Genomic DNA, 15733 nt, shown 5'->3' on the forward strand with positions numbered 1-15733 from the left:
TTATTAGTGCACCTTCAGCTACATGAATAGTAGGAATAGCCACTGGGTGCCCCAAATGGATTCCAGCAATCCTGGAGGAAGTACATGGACAGGGAGAGTAGGTTAAGGCAACAAAAACTGGCCCTAAAGAGCTCCAGGTAAACCCCTGGGTTGTGAGCCACCGAGATTCAATTAGGGGCTGGCCTTTTAGAACCAGGCCAAGTCAGGACTTTGCTGCTGGGCCACTGCTCAGAGGTGTTTCTTTCAGACAGACAAGAAGGCTCAGATCCAGAGCCTGGAGAAGAGCAACAACAAAGTGCACGAAAGAAGCTGTAGCTGTTTGTTTGAACATTTATTGCAGTTTGGAAATGTTTTAATTTAGTATAGAAGAGGGGATTGAGCACAGAATGGCCCTGTGATCCTCCCACCCCATGCCAAGGGACCAGTCAGGCCAAACAGAATAGAATCCAGAAAACACAGAACGAGAGGGTGGGGGGTAGAGAGCAAGATGGTTTCTTCAAGCTAGAGGAGGCAGACCCAGAACAGAGCAGAAGGAATGGTAAGAATTTACTTGGAGGTCACGTCATCAAGGGCATTGTCCACTTCCTTGCTAATGGTCTCACACTTCGGTGCCTGGCCACTGAAGTCATCTTCCAAGTCATCAGTTTTCTTTTTCAGCATGGTTACTGATCTCTCAGCAAATTCAGCATGGGTCTGGCCCTTCTTGAGTTGGTAGCTTTATCTCGTCTTAATATCTGTTTTCTTTCTGAGAATTCTTTTCTTTGGCAACATTCAAACACTATAGGTTCTGGTCCATCAGTCTGACCTGCTCATCTCTCTGAGTTCTTGACAAAGAGACTTGGCCAACTCAGTTCACTCCTCGGTTTGTCCTAAGCTGGTGTGGGCTCTGGGGCAATTAATAAACTTTAACTGTGAGCATTAACACCTTGAAAATAGGCAAACGCTAAAATCAGGGTTTCATTTATTGTTCTGTTGACTGTTTAGGAGGCAGCTTAATGGCTTAATAGATACAGTGCTGGGCCTCGAGTCAGGAAGACCTGGGCTCAAATCCAGCCTCTGATACTTACTAGCTGTGTGACCCTGGGCAAGTCACTTAACCTGTGTTTGACTTAATCCACTGAAGAAGTAAATAGCAAACCACTCCAGTATCTTTGCCAAGAAAACCCCATGTACAGTATTGGAGTGCTATAATCCACAGGGTCATGAAGAGTTGGACACAATAAGAAAGTGATGGAAAAATATTAATAATGCATATTAACTTAAAAGTGTGTCCTGGGTACATTTTTTCCTGGAGAGCTGGTTGTTAAACATTTACCAGCACACCCTTACCTCAATGATCAACTTCTAAGTTATCTCTTTCTGTTTTTTGTCTACCTTCCCTATAATATGCTTAGCCTCTTTAAAATAGATTCTTGTTGTTCCATCTTCTTTTCATCTTTCAGGGCCCAATTTTCAATGACCTCCATACCTCTCACTCATCAGTTGCCTTCTCTGCCCCTTCTACACTGTTAAGGGCAACCCCATCCCCCAGGCCTTCAGGGTCACAACCTAGGGGTCCTCTTGGATTCCTCACTATCTCTCACCCTCCAAATCTAAGCTGTTACCAAGGCCTGTAGATTTCACCTTTGCAACATCTCTCCAATACACCCCCTTTTCTCCTCTGACACTGCCACCACTCTAGGTACAGACCCTTATCACCTCACACCTGGACTCTAGCAGTAGGGTCTGCCTGCCTCAAGTCTTTCCCCACTTCCATCTATCCTCCATTCAGCCACTAAAGAGACAGTTAGGTGGCACAGTGGATAGAGCCTAGACCAGGGGTGGGTAACCTGTAGCCTCAAGGCCACGTGTGGCCCTCTATGTCCTCAAGTGCAGCCTTTGAATCCAAACTTCACAGAATAAATCCTTTGGGGACCACATATGGCCCAAGGCCACAGGTTCCCCACTCCTGGCTAGACCTTGGAGTTAAGAAAAGCTGAGTTCAAACCTAACCTTAGACACTTACTGGGCAAGTCACTTAACCTCTGTTTGCTTCAGTTTCCTCAACTGTAAAATGGGAACAATAATATCTTGCAGGATTGCTGTGAGGATAAAATATGATATTTGTAAAGTACCTAGGATAGGTGCTTTACCTGGCACCTGGTAATGGTGCTATATGAACATTTATTCCCTTCAATAACGTGATTTTCCTAAAGGGCAGGTCTGACCATTTTACATACACTCACTCAATAAATTTCAGGGCTCCCAATCACCTCTAAGATCAAATATAAAATGCTCTGGTTGGCATTCAAAACCCTTTATAACCTAGCCCCTATGTTCCCTCCCAGTCTTCTTATACCTTACTCCTGCCACATACTTTTTGATCCAGCAACACTGGCCTCTTCGCTGTTCCACTCACAATATGTTCTATATCTCGACCCTGGGCATTTTTTATGACTATTCTCCATGCCTGGAAAGCTCTCTCTCCTCATCTCTACCTACTGGCTTCCCTGGTCTTTCTTTAACTCCCACCTAAAATTCCACCTTCTACAAGAAGCCTTTCCTACCCTCTCTTAATTCTAGTGCCTTCCTTCTGTGGATTATTTCTTATTTATCCTGTATCTAGCTTGTTTTTATGTGTGTTTGTTGTCTCTTCCATTAGATTGCAAGCTCCTTGAGGGCAGAGATTGTCTTTTGCCTCTTTTTGTATCCTCAGCACTTGGCACAGTGCCTAATTGATTGATTATGTAATCCTGAGTGTAGTTCCTTGGTACTTGAACTCTTTTCTTGCTGCTTAGAATATATATGTGTATATGTACACACATACATACACATCCCTGGATTTCTCACACTGGGGAAAGTACCCTCCACCTCTGTAACCTTTCCCTCTAATTGGCTAATTCCTTCCAGAAGCTTCCATTTTAAGGTAGATGTCCAGGCCAGCCATATATTCATTCTTCCCTGGGCTTTCCTCCCGATTTTCATTACCATGCTTGGGCTTGGGGTGCTTTTATATAGTTTTCTCCCATTAGAATTAAGCTTCTTGAAGGCAGGGGATATCTTCCTGCTTGTATTTGTATTGTCAGCACACACACACACACACACACACACACACACAGCAGGAGCTCTGGATTTTGGCTATGACATCCTTGGGACTTTTCCATTTGGGGTTTCTTTCAGGAAATGACCAGTGGATTCTTCCTCTCTTCATTTTGCCTTCTGGTTCTAATAGACCTGGGAACTTTTCATTTATAATTTCTTAGAATATAGTATCTAGGATTTTTTTATAATTATGATTTATAGAAAATTCTATAATTCTTAAATTATTTCTCTTTGATCTGTTTTCTAGGTTATTTGTGATATAAGATAACTTACATATTCTTCTATTTAAAAATTTGTTTTATTTTGTTCTAATATTTTTAGCTATCTCATAAAATCATTGATTTCTATTTGTCTATTCTAAGTTTCAAGGAGTCTGTTACTTGGATAAGGTTTACTACTTTCTGTTCTATGTTATTTATTCTCCTTCATATTCTTTTCTCCAGAGATTTATTTGATTTTTTAAAAACCTACTGCTTCTAGGTGTTTATATAACCCTTGTGGAAAATCTATTTTTTTTTCCTTTGCATTTCTGTTTGCAGTTATGGAGTTCCTATCACCTTTTGGGGATCTGTATGATTTGTTTATGTTTGTCACTGTCTTCTTTGGCTTATACTTCTCTCAAGCTTTAGGAGAGCTAGAGAGCTTTGTGCCAGGGCAGAGCTATGCTTTTGTTTGTGATAGTCAACCCTGCTCAGCCTCACCCTGTGCCCCCAGGGTTCCTATACTAACTTGTACCTCCCCTGGTTAAGTCCCCTGATCTTCAAGGTTCTGAGTGCCACATCTTCAGTGTCCTCTGTAATATCTCAGAACAGAATGCCAGGCATCCCAGACTCCAGGATGTCTGGTCTGGGTGTTGCTTTGCCTGTACTGGTCACAGCCACTCCCAGTAGCTCCCACTCTGTGGGTCCCTTACCACACTAGGACTTTCTTGTGTGAGTCCTTTGATTTTGCTGCCTTCAGACTTAGAGTTCTGCAGGCCGGTGTCTCCAGCCTATACGTGGTCTCACTGGGAAACTGCAAGCATGCTTAATCTATACTAACGATGGCTTTGCTGGAAACTCTCTTTTCTATGGCTCATGGGCTTTTGGTTGACTTTTAATGAAATTATGGAGTGGAAAAAGCTCTTAACCATACTTTATCTTTCATTATTTGTCTAGTACAATTTGTAGGTTCTTTCTGGAGTAGCTGTAAGGGAGATGGGCTGACTGCCTTGGTTCAGACAGCCATCTTGGCCAGAAGTCCCCTGCTATGAAATCTTAATATTCAAAAAAAATAAAAAATAGCAAAATCACTGACCAGTGGAGAGCCACCCCATACCAAGTAGTTGAAAAACTACCAGCCTATGAAATAGCTCCAGACAAGGGCCACCACCTGTTGTCCACAGGGAGGTTAGATTCCCTGGTGACAGGGAAGTTAGACTCAGTGAAGAGTTGGGAAATCAGGATACATGAAGGGCCCACCTACCAGTTGTACCTGGATGGTTGGTACCAGCTGAAGGCCCATATTGGGAAATCTGGATTCAGAGACATAGAAAAGAAAATGCATCTTGAAACTCTTTGGAGGTTTAGGGAAATACTGTCCCAGGCCAAAGGGGACCTCTACCCACAGGAGTGAAAAAGGCTGAATCCAGAGATTGACTCATTCTTGCCTAATACTCCAACTGTTGGACACTCCAAGGGAATTGAGGCCACGTACTCAGCCTGGCTCAATAAGCGATAAAGACACTAACAGTCATCCTGCATCATCCAAGAAAATGAACTGGATAGGCTTGAGGCATACTTGGATAACTATAATTACCCAAAACATAAACTTTTGGTTTTGAATTCATGCCTCATGTTCCTCTTGATCATTTTAGTATTTTCTGTGCTTAAGTGTGATAGGAGACTCCAATCCATTTTAACAGAAGAGATCGCTTCTCTGAGACTCAGTTTCCTCATCTGTAAAATGAGAGGGTTGGATTGTATGACCTCTACGGTATCTTCCATTTCTCAATCTACAATCCTATGCTCCAGGTAGCAACCAACAAACTAAAACTGACTCAGTTCTGGGGCCTGAGGGATAGTATTTTTATAAGAAGGGCAACTAGCAGAACTGGTACAGTTCAAATCTTATTTCTCTCAGACTCCCTTTTCTATCTTTTTCTAGCCCATCTTTTTCAATTAAATGGTGAGAAATGTCTTGGATTATTATTTTGTTGTGAGCAAAGACTATGAAACTGAATGCACAGAAAACATCTCACTGAAATGACTAGGAAATATCAGCAGAAAAGATGAAGAAAAATGTCTCCTTTATACTTTCTGCATGCCTGGCTCCAGTAGCCACCCACCCAGACCATCTACCTCTGCAACATTGAGCAAAGACTTTCCATCTTCATTGTTTTCTCTACCATTAGGGAAAGGAAGTCAGTTCTATTTACCAGCCCTTTAAAACGGAGGCAAGAGATATTTAAGCATCTAGGGTTCATAGACCTAATACTAGAAGAGACCTCAGTGGCTGGTCATTTAGTTATCTAGTCCAATCTCCTTATTTAAAAAAAAATTAATGAATAGGTATTTATTTTCACTCCCTCCCACCTCTCCTGACCAATTGGGGAAAAAATGAAAACAAAACCCTTGTTGTGTATAGTACAGAAAAACAAATTCCTATACTAGTCATGTCCTTGAATGTCTGCATCTTGAGTCCATCACTTCTGTCATTGCCAAAAGAAATGACAAAAGGGGATGGTTTCAGAGAAACCTGAGAAGTTTTATATGAATTGATGCAGAGTGAAGTGAGCAGAACCAGGAGGACCATTTATACAATAACAACATTATAAAGACAAAATAACTTTGCAAGACTTAAGAACTCTAATCAATCCAAAGACCAAAAATGATTCTGGAGGGCCAATGATGAAGAATACTACCCACCCCCCTCATTTTGTAGATAAGGAAACTGAAAACAAAAGAGAGGAAGGGCCTTGCTCAGTCACATCGGTAGTAAATGTCAGAGCCTGGATTGAAACCCAGGTCTTCTCTTCCAGAGTCACATCCTTCTTTCCACTTTCCACACAGGGTGCTTCCTTTATTTCACACGATAAAGCATTCTTCCCTTTCACTAGTGCATTGGTGACCAAAGCAGCTGAGCTAAGGGACAAGAGCAAAAAGGACACTTGCAGTCAGATTCCTGTGTTTAATGCCTTGGGCCTCTGAGACGCAGCTGGAGCCATCTTTCTCCTACCCCAAGAAAACAGCAATGGGGAGGCAGCATGGTAGCAGGAAAAGATGTGGGTTCCAGGTTGGGCTCCACAGTGACACCTGTGCAACCTTGAGGCCACCCCCTTTCTGTCAAATGAGGGCTCTCAGATCTCTATTGCCCCCTCCAGCTCTGAAGCTCTACAACACTGAGCAGGGTCATGTGAGAAAAGTTCTAAGTTGGAGAGAGGAGATGGGAGAGAGAGAAGACTGCCAAAGCTGGCTATAGCCACAACCCAAATTTCTACATAAAGGAAAAGCAAACAGCAGAGGTTCTTCCTTGGCCCTTTGATTCCCTCGGAGGAGAGTAAACCTAGAAGTGTTTGTTGAAATGCTAATCCGATTTAAAACTGCTTTGAATGGGCTGGAAGAGGAAGGCTAGCGGCTGCTCCCCTACCCAGCAGCAATCTAAACTTGATCACTTTCCTCCTCCCAGGCCTCAATAAAGAGTGTTCGCCCAGTCTGACCTACCGGTCCAGGGGGACCACAAAAAAACAGGGACTTGGCTGGAAGAGATGAGTAAATCACTGAAACACAAGGGGTCGGTGGTCATTTCCAACCCCCTCATCATATAAATGAAGAAGTGAAAAATGAGGGAATTGACTTATCCAAAGCCGTACACCTAAGGAGCACAGCCAGGACTGAAATCTAGGTCTTCCTACTCTTTGTCCCTTAAATACCCTTTCCATTACACCATGCAAATCTCCAATCATAGCCTCCCTTTTCTGGGTGGGAAGTTGGGGAAAGGGAAGTCAAATTCCTTCTCTTGTCCCTCTTTCACACCTCTCCTCTGTTGTTGTTGAGTCACTGCACTCATGTCTGATTCTTCATGACCCCATTGGGGGTTTTCTTAGAAAAGATACTGAAGTGGTTTGCAATTTCCTTCTCCAGTTCATTTGGCAGATGAGGAAACTGAGGCAAACAGGGTCAAGTGACTTGCCCAGGGCCACACAGCTAGGAAGTGTCTGAGGCTAGATTTGAACTCAGAAAGAGGAGTCTTCCTGATTCTAAGCCCAGTGCTCTACCCACTGTGCCAGTTAGCTGCCCTTAGAACCCCTCATTATCTTCAAGTTTCTTTCAAGCCTTACCTCAGGTGGACGTGCCTTTCCTGATTCATCACCATCATCACACATACACACGTACGTTAGGGCCTTCCTCATATTACTTTATACTTGCTTTTCTATGTACACATTCTCACTCCCATACCCCTATAAACTATAAACTACTTACAGATAAGTCCTGATTTTTTGTTTTTGAAGTTTTTATCCCTGTTCTATCACAGTATCTACCTCCTATTAGGTACTTAATAAATTGTTACTAAATAAGAAAATGAATGAATGATAGGAATTTTTTTTTTAATGAGACAGAGTTTGAGAGATGATAGATCCAAGATGTAGACTGGATTTGGCCAACGCATGAATCTGTTTTGCTTGAATATTCATGTTTGTTAAGTTTGGTTTTTTTCTTTTCAATGGAAGGCAGGGGTAAGAGTGAAAGAAAATAAATCCCTGTTAATTGGAAAATAAAATGCAAAGATTTAAAAAAGAGACTGAGTTTGACTTCACCCAAATGCAATCCCACTTCATTAGAACTTTAGAAAAATGGAAAGATAATGAAGTCTTTCTAAATTCTGATCTGATCCAATAATGGGACAAGAGTAGGGCTCCTCCCCTCACCCAACCAGCAAGGTTTCATTCGGTTCTTCAATCTGCTTACCTGGCCTCCCACATTCAATCTGCTTCCAAGTGGGTTTTGTGAAACTATAATTAAAGGGAAATGAAATCATTCTACCTAGCCCCAGTTTCCCACCTGCCTGTCAACAACTCCCCTACCAGCTGCTGTCATTCTCAGGAAGCTGACATCTGTTTTCTGACCGACCCCATCTTCTTCCTCAGTTCTGGTATAGGAAGTTTTATTGATCAAGTTGCTATGGGCTAGGGCTGAGTGACCAACTGGTCACTTCCAAATCCTGGCTTGTTGGCTTGAGGGCATTTTTTTTAAGTTGGAGGAAAATGATAACTTGAGAGGAGGACCTGGGGCTTGTCTTTGCATTAATGCTTCCCCTAGAAACAAAGAATTTCCTAAGACAGGGGTGGGGAGCCTTCCCTAAGGATTCTGTAGTAACAGTAGACAAAACTATAATGAAGGTCGTTCAGCTGGGCTGGGATAGATTTGCAGGGAGGGAGTAAGTGAAAAAATGAAGAATTTTAAGGGGAATGTGAGCATAGGAGTTTCCTCTCTTATAGGTTCCTGGTCCCTATTAGAAGGCTTCTATTATAATAGGAAGCTCTTTCAGAAGGGTATTTGTAGGATAAATGCTTCTCTCACCCTAGATGCATCCAGGGCTGGAGCACAGCTTGGCACTTGATGTGAAATCTTCATCATCAGTAACAGCAGCAGCAGCAGCAGCAGTCAGCTTTGCCAGAGTCCCCTGAGAAGAGATGGAATTTCAAGGCCTTACTTGTCAACTTCATCCTCTACTAATAAATCAATTGAAAGCATTTATTAAAGTGCCCACTATGTGCCAGGCACTGTGCTTTGCTGTTGTTCAGTCGAGTCTGACTCTTCATAACAAAGATATTGAAGTGCTTTGCCATTTCCTTTTCCAGCTCATTTTACTGAGGAAACTCATGAGGAAACTGAGGCAAACAGAGTTAAATGACTTGTCCAGGGTCACAGAGCTAGTGAGTGTCTGAGGCCAGATTTAGACTCAGGAAGATGACTGTTTCTGACTTCAGGTTTGGCGCTCTATCCACTGTGCCATCTAGCTGTCTCTGGTACCGTGTTAGGCACTGAGGATACAAAGATAGAAGTAAAACAGTCCCTTCTTTCAAGGATCTTATATTCTAAGGTAATAAACATGTGTGACCTTGGACAAGTCACTTAATCTTCCTGGACCCCAGTTTTCTCAACATAAAAATAAGAGGGCTAGACAAGATGAGCTCGGATGCTCCCTCCCTTCAAGTTTAAGACTTACGAAAAATAGATAAAAGGTGATTGGAGGAAGGGGAAAAGGAGAAACTAGCCACTGATGGGATCAGGAAAGGTCTCATGTAGGTGTTTCTCCAGTCTTTAAGGAGACTACAGTATACTCATTAGAACATTAGCTCTTTGAGGGCACTGATTATTTTTTTTCTTTTTTTCTTTTTTGAATCCCCATTGCTTAGCCCAGTGCCTGGCACTTAGCACATTATTAATAAATGCTTCCTGACTGACTGACTGGTTTCGAAGAGGCAGAGGGAAGGAGTGAGTCCGTTCTATTTAAGTGAAAAGATACTGAGACAGGAAATGAAGTGTCATATATAAGCAACAGCAAGAAGACAAGTTTAACCAGATATTAAGAATCATGAGGGGAATTATGGGTATTAAGCCTGGAAAGGTGAGCTGAGGCCAGGTTGTAAAGGACTTTTAAGTCAAGAAGAGCTTGATTCTAGATCCCTTAATGCCCCATCCAGTGTGAAGGGGACCCTGGAGTCTCAAAGGCTAAGGAAGGTTAGGGTCAATTCTGGCAGTATAGCAAAGGACTAAGATGGTAGCTTGCCTCTCTATTGCCTATGGAGCAGCCTGAGTGCACACAGATTCATCACCAGAAGGTTGCCCACTGGGTAATGAATTGTCACAGTAAACAGAGAGCTGGACTTAGACTCAAGAGGATCTGTGTTTGAATTCAGTCACCAATATGACTCTGGGTAAGGCAGCTTTTTAAAGCTTTGATTTCCTTATGTGTAAAATTATACTAATGAAAGCACCTACCTTACAGGGTAATTGGGCAGCTAGGTGGCATAGCAGAAAGAGCACCTGACCTAGAGTGAGGAAGCCCTGAGTTCAAATCTGGTCTCAGACACTTCCTAGCTGTGTGATCCTGGGCAAGTCACTTAATCCTGTTTGCCTCAGTTCCTCATCTGTCAAATGAGCTGGAGATGGAAATGGCAAATGGCTCCAGTATCTTTGCCAAGAAAACCTCAAAACTTCACAAACAGTCAGACACAACTGAACAACAGTACAGGGTAATAACAGCTAATAAGCACTTACTATGTGCCTAGCACTGTGCTAAGTACTTTCCAAATATTATCTCATCTGCTCTTCACAACAACCCTGGGAGTTAGGTGCTATTATTATCCCCATTTTACAGGTAAAGCCACTGAGGCAAGTTAAGTGACTTGCCCAGGGTCGCACTGCTAGTAAGTGTCTGCAGCTGGATTTGAACTCAGGTCTTCCTGACTCCAGACCCAGCATTCTATCCACTGTGCCATCTAGGTAGGTAGTAAGGATCAAATGCCATAATGTAGGTAAAGCACTTGGCATACTACACAAACTTTAGTTACTATTGTTGTTTTTTGTTCTTCTTTTTGGCCACCACAGTTGTTGAGGATTTCAATCCTAATACCCTCAGGGATGAAACAAAGAATCTTTTAAAGTCTGTATGAAACCCAGCAACTTAAAGTTCAAGCAGATCCTTTCTCCCATTTTTCCATAGATCTGGAGGATAGTGGCAGCGAAGTCTACAATTTGGGGCAGGAGTGGGGCAAGCTGAAAGCACACTGGATCTGGGAGTCAGAGCACCAGGCTTTCAATCACCCCTCTGCTTCTCACTGCCTAGGTGACCTTGGGTACTGCTCTTGATCTCATTTTCCTGTCAGTCAGGAATTCAACATTTATTAACTTCCTACTATGTGCCAGATACTTCGCTAAACTAGGGGTACAAAGAAAGGTACAAGATAGTTCTCTCTTTCAAGGAGCTAACAGTCTAATGGGAGACAACATGCAGAAAACTATGGACAAACATTATCCAATCAACTTATAGCATACAGGATAAATGGGAAATCAACTCAGAGTGAAGGCGTGAGAATTAAGAGAAATTGGGAAAACCTTCTAGCAGAAATTGGGATTTTAGCTGGGACTTGAAAGAAGTCAGGGACACCAGGAGGCAGAAATGAGGAGGAAGAGAGTTCCAAGCCTGGGGGACAGCCAGAGAAAATGCCCAGGGGCAGAGATGCAGTGTCTTGTGAAAGGAAGGGATTGGACAAGAGGATTCTGGGGTCCCTTAAAGCTCTGCATCTATGATCCTTCCATGAGTCTCCTAAGATTTGTCCTTGTCCTTCCCACTGAACTAAAGGTAATACTAACAATAAAAATTGACAAAAATAAAACAATAAAAATTCTACTTTTAAAATTTGCATCATTGCAAGGATTTCTCATTTCCTGAGTAGCCAGAGTGTATCAGAAATGGGACATGGCCCTGGCTTTAAAGGAGTTTACATGATACAGAAGCAGGACCAGCTGCAAAAGTAGACAGGGGACTGCTTTGCCCATGTGGGGCCATTCCAGAGATGCAAGCTCTCCTCTCTCCCACACACTTCCTTCCACCCAGCTCCAAGAAGTCTTCAATTCCAGAATTGGAGATTCCCTTTGGCTAAAGGTTTTAAAATGCAAATACCCCTGGGAGGGGTAACACAGGAAGACTCCACAGTCATTTACACACCCCAGTGAATGAGTTTATCAAAGCCTTTCCTGAAAGCTGGGTGGGGGCAGAGCACGAGAGCAGGAGGTGACAGCCTCAGGGGACTAAGGATGCTAAAGGGGCAATTAGGGACGGTCTCTAGCAACTTATGTTTGCTCCACAATTTTCCTGTCTAAGGCTTGCTGCATTATACAATGTTATACACAAAAATAATATTTGAAATTTACTAGGCACACATCCATGCAAAGGTGCCTGTTTTTCCCTCCCTCTAAAAGGTCTGTCTAAATTGCAGCTAGCACATGACATTTAACTAAAGTAGAGCTATCTCCTTCCGATAGAAAGCATTATAGTATTAGATAATGAAAGAAGGTGGAATACCAAGACCAAACTGTCTATGGAGCGGGGTGGGGTGGCACAGGGTGTTAAGAGGAGTGTGTATGTGTGTGGGTGGGGGTGCAAAGCAATCAGATTTAAGGAAAAAGAAAAAGGAGGACAGTATTTGGGCATTTGTCTGCTTCTCACCTCCCACCAACCTGGCTGTTTCTCAAAGGCTCTGCTGGGCAGCCTTCCCCCAAATAGGCCAGGTGTGAGGGGAATGCAGTGGAGCCCCCAGTCATGGGACACTTCAAGGCAGGAAGGCCTGGAATTAACTACCCAGTTCACACCCACTGCTCTGGGGATGCCTTTCCGGAGGCTGGAGACAGCTGGGAGCCCATTAGAAAATGGATGTCTTCTTTTCCAGTTGGGGGGAGGGAGCAGGCTCTTGAGAAAACAAATTAAAGAGTGCTTTAGCTGCCTACCATCTCTCTGGCAAAGCAAGAGAAATTGGGTAGAGGAAAGTACTCAGGTTTCACATTTGAGACGTTCACACATTTGAGAAGGAAGAAAGGAAAAAAGGAAGGAAGGGGAAAAAAAGGAAGGAAGGGAGGGAGGGAGGAAGGGAGGGAGGAAGGAAGGAAGGAAGGAAGAATGAGAGGGAAGAAACCACAATACAACAAAACAAACTGATAAATTCTGATTGCTCTGAAGGAAATAAATCATTGAGAGTAAAAAATGACATATCTGCTTAGATAATAATTAACCTGGATTAAAACTTTGGGATCACAAATTTTTAAATATGAGTTTTAAAAATGAGAGCGAAAGCATGGCACACCATCAGATCATAATAGCTCACATTTCAGGCTTAAACATTTTCTTCCCAGTTTGGGGGTTAAGTAACACCAGTATCACCATTGCCTTTTTAGGAATGAAGGAACTAAGGCTCAGAAAGGTGAAGGGACTTGCCCCAGGTCACACAAGAAAGTGTCAGAGGTGGGCCTTGACCTAGGTTTTTTCAGTAAAGTCTTCATTAGATAACTGCTTGCTGTACCACAATGATAGACATAGTACAAAATGAATTGCAAGTTATGTAACACTTTCCCAATTAGATGATTTAATTTCAAAAGGCAACCTATATTGGAACAGGGTATGATAATGAGGAGAAGAAAGACAGGGAAGAGGAAAAGGAGGAGGAGACGGAGGAGGAAGAAGAAAAATCCTGGTGGAATGATCAGAGGATGGGCCCGGCAGTCAGAAAAACCCGAAATCAAGTCCTTCCTGTGACACATGGTGGCTGTGTGACTCTTGGCAAATTATTTAATCTCTCAGTGCCCTGGTAGCTCCCTAAGACTATAATTTGTCATACAATGATAAAATCATAGGTCCAGTCAAATATCATATATATTTCTATGTCATCATTTAGAAATATATGTATTATACATGGTATACATACATACACATATGTAAAATAACTCACACTTACATATGATTTAAGGTTTACAAAGCACTTTCCTCACAACAGAGAAGTAGATGGTATAGAGTCCAGCATGCTGGACCTGGAATCTGCAGTACATGGGTTCATGGCCCACCTCTGAGATTTATTTGCTGTGTGACCCTGGGCAATTCATTTGACAGATACCTCAGACTTACTCATTGAGTCACAGATGGACTAGGATTGGTGTTGGTGGAGGGAATCCCATGCCGAGGAAATCACAGGTTGTTGTTGATACGTTGAGTTTTTCACAACCCTGAGAAGCTGATGATGTATTTGTTATTATCTCTATCTTACACACAAATAAAGTCGGGGGGGGGGGGGTTAAGGGACCAGCCTAAGACCACACAGCTAGTAAATGATGAAGCTGGGACTAGAACCCAAGTCTTCTGACTCCAAATCTAGCTCTCCATCTACTCCAGGAGAAGACAGTTAAACAGATGCATAAATTAAATACATGAATGCCTTAAGTAAACGCATTAAGTGGGGTGGTGAGTGAAGGGGGAGGCCTCAGGGTCATATGTCAAGGAAATCACCATCACTCTCCCAATTAGATGGAGGAAGCTTCCTGGAGGAGGTGGGATTTCAGGAGGGTAACTGTTATGAAAGTAATTATCCTATGTATTACTTTCAGCCAACTAGAAGAACAATTATTCAGTCTGCCCTTGACTAATTTATCTCAATGGCGCTTTATTTGTCTTGACTCCAATCTTTTCCTTTCAGGGTTAATCAAGAGTGTCACTGAGGTCCCATTTACCACAGGCATTCTAAGGGCTTGTTTAGAAATACAGCCTGGTCTTTTATGTCTCCATATCTGAAATGTGGATGGCCTGAGAGGAGGTTGAATCTAACCCCCTCAAAAATGTATTTTTTCCCAGTCCATAATAACCAAAGATTCTGAGTCTCCTCTGGACAGAAGTGGGCTCTTTGGGCTCTGAAATATTTCTGTATTTGCCTGTATGCATCATTGGGATGTCACTGAAAAACACAAATCAAAATCACTTTCTAGCCCAAGAACACTCTCCAGAGAAGCTTAAGGAGACAGGCATGTGTGAGCCCCAGCCCTCTGTTTTCTGTCACACGCAAAAAAAAAAGATATTCAATAGCATCTGATGTTTTCCTGGGTGGAAAGACAGAGTCAGCATTTGTATATAAATATTATTACACAGCCTGAGGGAATCAGTCAGGAAATCGTGGTTGCAACATCCCAATTTACCATGTTAAAAGACAAAAGACCTCCCCCTCCTAAAAAAGAGAACCCTCACCCCAATCCAAATCCCACCCTAGAAAAAGTACAATATAAGGGAGGGGTGGGGAACCTTTGGCCTTGAGGCCACATGTGGCCCTCTAGGTCCTCAAATTTTGCCCTTTGACAGAATCCAAACTTCACAGATTCCCTCAAAGGGCCACACTTGAGGACCTAGAGGACCACATGTGGCCTTGCCCACCCATGATTTAGGGTGACCCTATGGTTTCTTGTTATAACACAATGAGATTCAAGATACTGCAGCTATTAGCTAAAAGTCTATAGGAATCACACTAAGATTTAGAGAACAGACTGAAAAAAAAGCAAATCTAATTCATACTGTGGCTGAGCTACTCTACGTAATACAAGGGAATGAGAACTCCTGAAGGTCAAGAGATCTGAGGTGGAACTCTGGTTTAGACAATTTACTTACCTGTGAGACTTTGGGTAAGTCACTTCCCTTCCCTGAGTTTGTTTCCTCCTCTATAAATACAATACTAGCTTTAAGAATAGCAAATTGCTTTACGAATATTCTCTCATTTTATCCTCAAAATAATTTTATCCTTCCTGAGAGATAGGTGATATCATTATTCCCATTTTACAGATGAGAAAACTGAGGCAGAAAGAGGTTAAATAACATGCTTGGGATCACACAGGTAGTTAGTATGTAAGGCCAAATCCGAATTTGGGTCTTCCTAAATCCAGGCTGAGTGTTCTTATCCACTGCAGGAGAAGTGGGGGGGGGGGGGGTAGGGATGGGACTATATTATAATTTCCAAAGTCCCTTCCAGCTCATAATAGCTTACGATTTTCTTCTGTATGGAGACTATTAGTGCAGCAGAGATCTAGGAAGATGTTGAACCAGCTAGCCATGCGCTAACAGCACACTTGGGAGTGTCTGCAAC

At 42.6% G+C, this 15733-nt stretch overlaps 1 pseudogene; it reads right to left on the minus strand.

Annotated features, from left to right (window-relative positions):
• Positions 1-546: 546 nt before the first annotated feature.
• LOC114027697 lies at positions 547-15701 on the minus strand (annotated as a pseudogene).
• Positions 15702-15733: the final 32 nt, after the last annotated feature.

The sequence above is a fragment of the Vombatus ursinus genome, unplaced genomic scaffold (genome assembly GCF_900497805.2).
Source record: "Vombatus ursinus unplaced genomic scaffold, bare-nosed wombat genome assembly UNPS02014863.1, whole genome shotgun sequence".
In the NCBI taxonomy this organism is placed as follows: Eukaryota; Metazoa; Chordata; class Mammalia; order Diprotodontia; family Vombatidae; genus Vombatus; species Vombatus ursinus.